Source organism: Chiloscyllium plagiosum, chromosome 39, assembly GCF_004010195.1.
Source record: "Chiloscyllium plagiosum isolate BGI_BamShark_2017 chromosome 39, ASM401019v2, whole genome shotgun sequence".
Taxonomy (NCBI): domain Eukaryota; kingdom Metazoa; phylum Chordata; class Chondrichthyes; order Orectolobiformes; family Hemiscylliidae; genus Chiloscyllium; species Chiloscyllium plagiosum.
The window spans coordinates 26,875,730-26,883,230 of NC_057748.1; the positions used below are offsets into that span (position 1 = coordinate 26,875,730).

Genomic DNA, 7,501 nt, shown 5'->3' on the forward strand with positions numbered 1-7,501 from the left:
GGCATCAAGGGATGTGGGGAAAACATGGGAATGTGGCATTGAGATAGAAGATCAACGATGATCACACTGAATAATGAAGCAAGCTCAAAGTCAAACGGCCTGCTTCTATTTCTGATTTCTACATTTCCCATCTCACCCTCATATCCTTTGACCCTCTTGATAATCAAAAATCTGTTTAACACAGTTTCGACTACATTCAATGACTCGGGCCCCGCTGCTTTTTGGGAGGAGAGAGGGTTCCACAGACTCACCATCCGCTGGGAAGAAATTCCTCCTCATCTCAGTCTTAAACAGAAGCTACCTTATTCTGAAACTGTGCCTCCCCGGGAGGTAAAACAACGTATCAGCATCCACTCAGTCAAGTTCCTTAATGGTCTTGTACATGCTCCTAAAGGATCATTTTGAATGTTTGAAAGATTGTGATAACAATCTGACCTGTGTAAAAAGAATTAGTTGATTTTTGTCTAAAACACAGGCTGTAACATTCCCCCCCCCACCACCCCCCCACATCCACTTGCTGAGGGTGGCAAGAAGGGCAAATGATTGGCCCAATTGGTGCTTGATTACAGAGGGGCCCCTCTTACAATCACTGGAATTAGGTCTGGGGTGAGAAAATCCTTGGGGTACTTTTTCAGCTTGCTATCGACTAAGGCCCTTGAAGTAGTCAATTAATGGCCACTTGAGGGTATTATCTTGCCATCTCCCCAATCATGTGCCTTCTCTGGGGGTGGGGAAGGTGGCTAGTTACTTGACTGGGAAGCCGTGACATCTGTCTGCAGGGTTACTGGGGAAAGATGGGGGTCTCCAAAGTGGGCAAGTTTGGCAACAAATGGAGATATGGATGTTGAGCAAAGGGGTGGTCTCTGAAAGCCAAATCCACCTCCTCTGTCTCTGAACTCCCCTTTCCCCGCAAGAAGAAAATAACTTACCTCCTCACCAAGGGATAGGTCAGCCTCGATTGGCTGATTTTAGGAAATTGCTGGCCTCTGGTTGGTGCCTTGGCTCGCTCTTGTCGAGGGCTGTGATAGGGTGAGTTCCCCTGCATCATCTGCCTGTCAGCTCTCCATGAATCACTAGCTAACACATGGCCACGCACTTCAAATTCGTGTGGGAAACGTCCGCCTCATTCAAAATTTATAACTCAGAAAGAGACCACTTGGTCCTTACTGTCCACTCTGGATGAGAAAAAACTCCTCAATCATACCTACCTTCCTATCCTTGGTGCTTAGACCCAGATTAAAGTATTTTATAAGGCATAGAACAGAAGTAGGCCATTCAGCCCATCAAGTCTGCTCTGGCATTTCACGAGATTGTTACTGACTTGATAATCCTTAACTCCTCTTTCCGGACTTTTCCCCGTAACCTTTTGATTCTGTTTCTGATTAAAAGGCTGTCATGGATGCCATAATTATTTCCAGGTGGTACGTTCAAGGTATCTTACTATCTGGGAGAAAAAGGTTTACGCTTCAACTACCATCACAACACCACTCGCTATAAATTACTTTAAATCTATATTCACTGGTTATTCAGCTCTGCCAATAGTCTCTTTCAATCCACTCTATCAAAGGCCTCTCGATGTTATGCATCTCAATTGAATCTTTCCTCAGCTCCTTTTATTCCAAAGAGAACAATCCCCACCCAGATTATTCAGCCCTTCCTGTTACAATCAACAGTGGACAATGCACTGTCGTCCTATAGAACATAGAACAATACAGCGCAGAACAGGCCCTTCGGCCCTCGGTGTTGCACCGACCTGTGAACTATTCTCAGTTTGTTCCCCTACACTAACCCGTCATCATCCATGTGCTTATCTAAGGATTGTTTAAATCTCCCTAATGTGGCTGAGTTGACTACATTAGCAGGTAGTGTATTGCACGCCCTTACCACTCTCTGCGTAAAGAACCTGCCTCTGACATCTGTCTTAAATTTAATCACCCCTCAATTTGTAGTTATGCCCCCTCGTACACACTGACATCATCATGAGGAAAAAGACTCACTGTCTATCCTATCTAATCCTCTGACCATCTTGTATGTCTCCATCAAATTCCCTCTTAGCCTTCTTCTTTCCAATGAGAACAGGTTCAAGTCTCTCAGCCTTTCCTCATAAGACCTTCCCTCCAGACCAGGCAACATCTTGGTAAATCTCCTTTACACCTTTTCAAATGCTTCCACATCCTTCCCAAAATATGGGGACCAGAACTGTACACAATATTCCAAGTGTAAATCCCAACATTTTGCTCATCACCACAACATAAATTTTTAAAATGCTTTACTCGGTTACCCAATATGGCCAGTTACCCACTTCATCCACCAATATTGGGTTTAGAATAAAAATAAACATCAGCCAGGTTACTTTCTAAACAACAGTTATTGATTTATTGCAAAAAAAACCACAGGAATTATTCAGACATTATGTAAAACTGATCAACAGTTTAGAACATGAAAGTACAAATATTTATTCTTTTGAATAAACTAACACCAATTAAAGAGCAAAAAGAAGTTTCTCCGTACGGATTAAGTTTGGCAAGATAACCACTTTGATCAATAATGGTTAGTTCTTAAAAGAAAATAGCATATTGTATGGAAGGTTCAAGATGCTCTTCAGGTTCATTATGCAACCAGATGGCACTAAACATGGACGATTGTCACCTGGAACCTTTGCAGACACAGATCATTCAGGAATCATCAAGAATTCAGAAGCTTTTCAGGAGAACAGCTCTCACAGTGGTCTCTCTGAATGGGCTTTAACAGTAAAGGGCAGATGATAAGCTGCTTAGCTTCTATCTCAGCATGCTGTACCCCAAACAAAGTCCAAAGCAAAGCCACCTGTCAATGGGCCAACATTTATCCCTCAACCAATGCCAACAAAACAGGATCTGGCTGTTGCCAGCTGAGAGAGCTTACTGTGCTCAAACTGGGTGCTACAATGGTATAGAGGCAAAGTCACTAGGCTAGTCATCTACAATCCAAGGCTAACATTTTAACAGGTGGCATAATGTTTGGCACTGCTACCTCACAGTGCCAGGGACCCAGGTTCAATTCCAATCTCAGGTGACTGTCTGCATGGAGTTTACACATTCTCTCTGGGCGCTCCAGTTTCCTCTCACGGTCCAAATATGTGCAGGTTAGGTGGACTGTCCACAGTGTCCAGGAATGTATGGTTACAGGGAAAGGGTCTGGGTGGTGGGATGCTCTTCGGAGGATTGGTGCGGACTCAATGGACTGAACAGTCTGCTTCCACAATGTAAGATACGTTTCCTACAACAGGGATAATACATCTGACAACTTTTGAGACACCCAATTGTTGCAAAAGACATCACAGATTTTATTAAAATATGTTAATGTTTTGCAAGTACAGGTTTTTCTTAGTTGTTTTCAATGTATTCAGAAAATATTATTGAGGTTTCCCTGATTTTATCTGCCAATATCTTTCTCTTGCCTTTCCTTATTCTAATTTCACCTCTGCACAATCTATGCTCCTGTTGGGTCTCTGCAGATGCTCTGTTGCAGTAAAAATTATTGTAAAAAGCCATTGCCTCTAATCCACACCAACATTTCTAATAGGTCCCCCTAACCCCTGCTCAGTCAAACCCGATCCAGTGCTTCCAAATGAGTTCCAAGTCCATTCCTTTAAAATCCACTGTGTGGATCCAATTCGGTATTTCCATTGAGTTCCCCTGTTTCGCTTTATCCCAACCCAGCACCATTCCAGGGGTTCCAGTGAAAGGGTAGGGGGCTCTAATTCATAAACAGGAAGAGTTGGAGAAACTCAGCTGGCCTCGCAGCATCTGTGGAGAGAGAGAAGGGTTAATGTTTCGGGTCTAAGTGACCTATGAACGAACCTCTTGTATATTAGAGTTAATCTTTCTCTGCAGCTGTGTAACACTATATTCTGTTCTGTAGTGGTTGTAACAAGGTCAGCTGGGTGGATCTTAGAATGGGCTCCCAGACTGGGGCTGTTAACCTGGTTCAATCAGAGAGCCCTGGCTGACAGATACATACAGGAGTGTCAGAGTTCTGAAAACAACGAACGCTGGAGATAGTGTTTGGTCAGACAGCATCTATGGAGATGGAGCAAGCTAACATTTTGAGTCTAGATGACTCTTCATCAGAGCTTCTGTTCACTCTGACAGCTGGTTCTGATGAAGCTGGGTAATTGGTGTCAGAATACAGGCCTCCACGGAGTTACAAAGTCATGAAGGGCATGGATAGGGAAAATAGATAAGGTCTTTTCCCCAGAGTAGGGGAGTACAAAACTAAAAGCTGGGGTGGAGTGTGGGCGGCATGGTGGCACAGTGGTTAGCACTGTTGCCTCACAGCGCCAGAGACCCGGCTTCAATTCCCGCCTCAGGCAACTGTCTGTGTGGAGTTTGCACATTCTCCCAGCATCTGCGTGGGTTTCCTCCAGGTGCTCTGGTTTCCTCCCACAGTCCAAGAATGTGCAGGTTAGGTGAATTGGCTATGCTAAATTGCCCATAGTGTTAGGTCAAGGGGTAAATGTATGGGGATGGGTCTGTGTGGGTTGCTCCTCGGTGGGTCGGTGTGGAACTTGTTGGGCCGAAGGGTCTGTTTCCACAGTATATTAGAGTTAATCTTTCTCTGCAGCTGTGTAACACTATATTCTATTCTGTAGTGGTTGTAACAAGGTCAGCTAGGTGGATCTTAGAATGGGCTCCCAGACTGGGGCTGTTAACCTGGTTCAATCAGGGAGCCCTGGCTGACAGATACATACAGGAGTGTCAGAGTTCTGAAAACAACGAACGCTGGAGATAGTGTTTGGTCAGACAGCATCTATGGAGAGGGAGCAAGCTAACATTTTGAGTCTAGATGACTCTTCATCAGAGCTTCTATTCACTCTGACAGCTGGTTCTGATGAAGCTGGGTAATTGGTGTCAGAATACAGGCCTCCACAGAGTTACAAAGTCATGAAGGGCATGGATAGGGAAAATAGATAAGGTCTTTTCCCCAGAGTAGGGGAGTACAAAACTAAAAGCTGGGGTGGAGTGTGGCGGCATGGTGGCACAGTGGTTAGCACTGTTGCCTCACAGCGCCAGTGACCCGGCTTCAATTCCCGCCTCAGGCAACTGTCTGTGTGGAGTTTGCACATTCTCCCAGCATCTGGCAACTGTCTGTGTGGAGTTTGCACATTCTCCCAGCATCTGCGTGGGTTTCCTCCAGGTGCTCTGGTTTCCTCCCACAGTCCAAGAATGTGCAGGTTAGGTGAATTGGCTATGCTAAATTGCCCATAGTGTTAGGTCAAGGGGTAAATGTATGGGGATGGGTCTGTGTGGGTTGCTCCTCGGTGGGTCGGTGTGGAACTTGTTGGGCCGAAGGGTCTGTTTCCACAGTGTAAGTAATCTAATCTAAAAGGCATAGGTTTAAAGTGAGAGGGGAAATAATTAAAAAAAGGATCTTTTTCATGCATAGTGTGGTGCGTGTATGCAATAAGTTGCCAGTGGAAATGGTGGAGGCTGGTACAATTACAAAATTTAAAAGGCATCTGGGCCAAACGAGACTAGATTAATTTAGGATATCTGGTCGACATGGACGAGTTGGACCAAAGGGTCCATTACTTCACATCTCTATAGCTGTCTGAACCTGATGTACTCATGTAAGGTATAACTTGTCTGGACAGCACGCAAAACATTATTTTTCACTGTATCTCAGGATAATAATAAATCAAATCAATTCCTCTTCCTATTGCTCCAGCGTGGTGGGGGGGGGGGGGATTCAAATCCATTCCTATCCGTAAAGAGTAAAAGATCTTCTCAAACAAACAAAGCACCTTTCCCCTGCTTTGAAACACAGCCCAGTGTTTCCAATGGAGAGGGAAATGAAGTGTCCTGAATCCGCACATGTCAGGAGCACCGTCGCCTCCTGTCCTGCAGGGCGGCGGTGTCGCGGGAAGACTGCTCTGCAGCCCCTCAACCAGCAACCCCCTCCGCCCCGCCCCTCCCCTCATATTGGCCCCGCCCAGGCCTAACCCCATATCCGCTTAGGGATATGAGCAGACAAACCGACGACTCCTCACGCCCCCAGCCCACTCGAAACACAACGAAGAAAAGAAAACGAACAATAATTACAAATAAACGAATGTTTTTTTAAAAAAAACACAACTCACTGGGCCGCTTTCGACGCTTGCGCAGTCCCGAGGGTTGGGGCGGGATCCCGCCTTGCCAATCATTCGCCTGTTGCGCCCACCCCGCCAGCAGCTCGAGACGACGTTACCCCAACTGCGCAGGTGCGCTCTTTCCTGCATGCGCGCGCGCCCCCCCACCAGGAAAGGCAGCGTGCACGCGCGGTTGCCGGCACCGCGCAGACGCCGTCGCCCCCGTCCCCTCACGCAATGAAGGGACTGCGCACGCGCGATAGCCGGCGCCAACCTTCCCCGCCCCCCTTTCAAGAAAAGGAACCTCGCGAGCACGCGGCTTTCCCGCCCCTTTCACAAAACGCCGGCGCTCTCGTCGTTGTAGTGTAGTTGGGGGGGAGGGGAGGGAATAGCTCACAACACCGACGGCGCACGCGCCCTAGTCCTCCATTCGCCCCACCCCCCCCCACCTTCCTCCGAAATAAAAAGGACCCAGAAGCTATGGTGGGCATGCGCCGCGCCTCGCAGACGGACGCAACCAACCCTCCCCTCCAGGGCGGCGACATCGCGGGAGGTTCGTAGCCGCCCCCCCCTCCTCCTCCTCACCTTTCACTCTCTCTCTCACTCACACACAAAAAAAAACCCCGTTTAAAAAAAACACACACACTCTCTTCTCGTTGTGTCTCCGCCCACCACACAACCTGAGCGAAGCGAACACCCCCCCCCCCCCGGCCAACTACTTTTCAACAGGCTTTCTCCGGACGCGTGCGCAGTTGCGGGGGCCGCCGATTCCGGGCGAGAGAGAGAGAGAGAGGAGGGGGGAGGGGGATGGGGAGAAACGCGGCCGCGGCGGCAGGCGGGAGGGCGAGCGAGTGAGCGAGCGACAACATGGCCGATGTTGTTCAGGTGAGAGAGAGAGAGAGAGTCAGAGACACACACACACAGACAGACAGAAAACAAACGTCTCTTTTTAAAACATTTTCTCCCCACACCTACCTCGAGGTGAAAAGAGAGAGAAGGGGGGAAAAAAAAACCCCCATCGAAAACACCCCGGGGTATTTTTTTTGAGGAGAAAAAAAATTTAATAAATCCGCCCTTTTTTTTTTGGGGAAAAAAGCTCCTTTTGACCAACCATTCCCCCCCCTCCCCCGGTTATTTCCACCACCCTTTCACCCACAGCCACCACCACCATTTTATTTAATGCCTTCTTTGCTTTGGAAATGTGTGTGGGTAAGGGAGGGAGGGGGGGTCGCTTCTTTTTTTTGGTGTGTGTGGTTGAAGAGAGGGGTCGGTGAAATTAAAAATTAAACAGATTAGATTTTGGAGGTGGGTGGTGGGGGGGGAAGAATCCATCCCTCAGCGACGATTTCGAGGCAAGTTTGAGGGAGATGAGAGAGGGGGGGAAAGGCTTCA

The 7,501-nt window shown here is 47.6% G+C and overlaps 1 protein-coding gene across 13 annotated transcripts in view; it reads left to right on the forward strand.

Moving 5' to 3' along the window:
- Positions 1-6,904: 6,904 nt before the first annotated feature.
- huwe1 (HECT, UBA and WWE domain containing E3 ubiquitin protein ligase 1) overlaps positions 6,905-7,501 on the forward strand; it is a 218,386-nt gene continuing 217,789 nt past the window's right edge. For 12 of the 13 annotated variants that reach the window (XM_043680060.1, XM_043680068.1, XM_043680065.1 and 9 more), the window contains exon 1: positions 6,905-6,994. The gene's annotated coding sequence lies outside the window, so the exon portion shown is untranslated. The remainder of the gene's footprint in view (positions 6,995-7,501) is intronic. The other variant, XM_043680062.1, reaches the window with a different exon arrangement.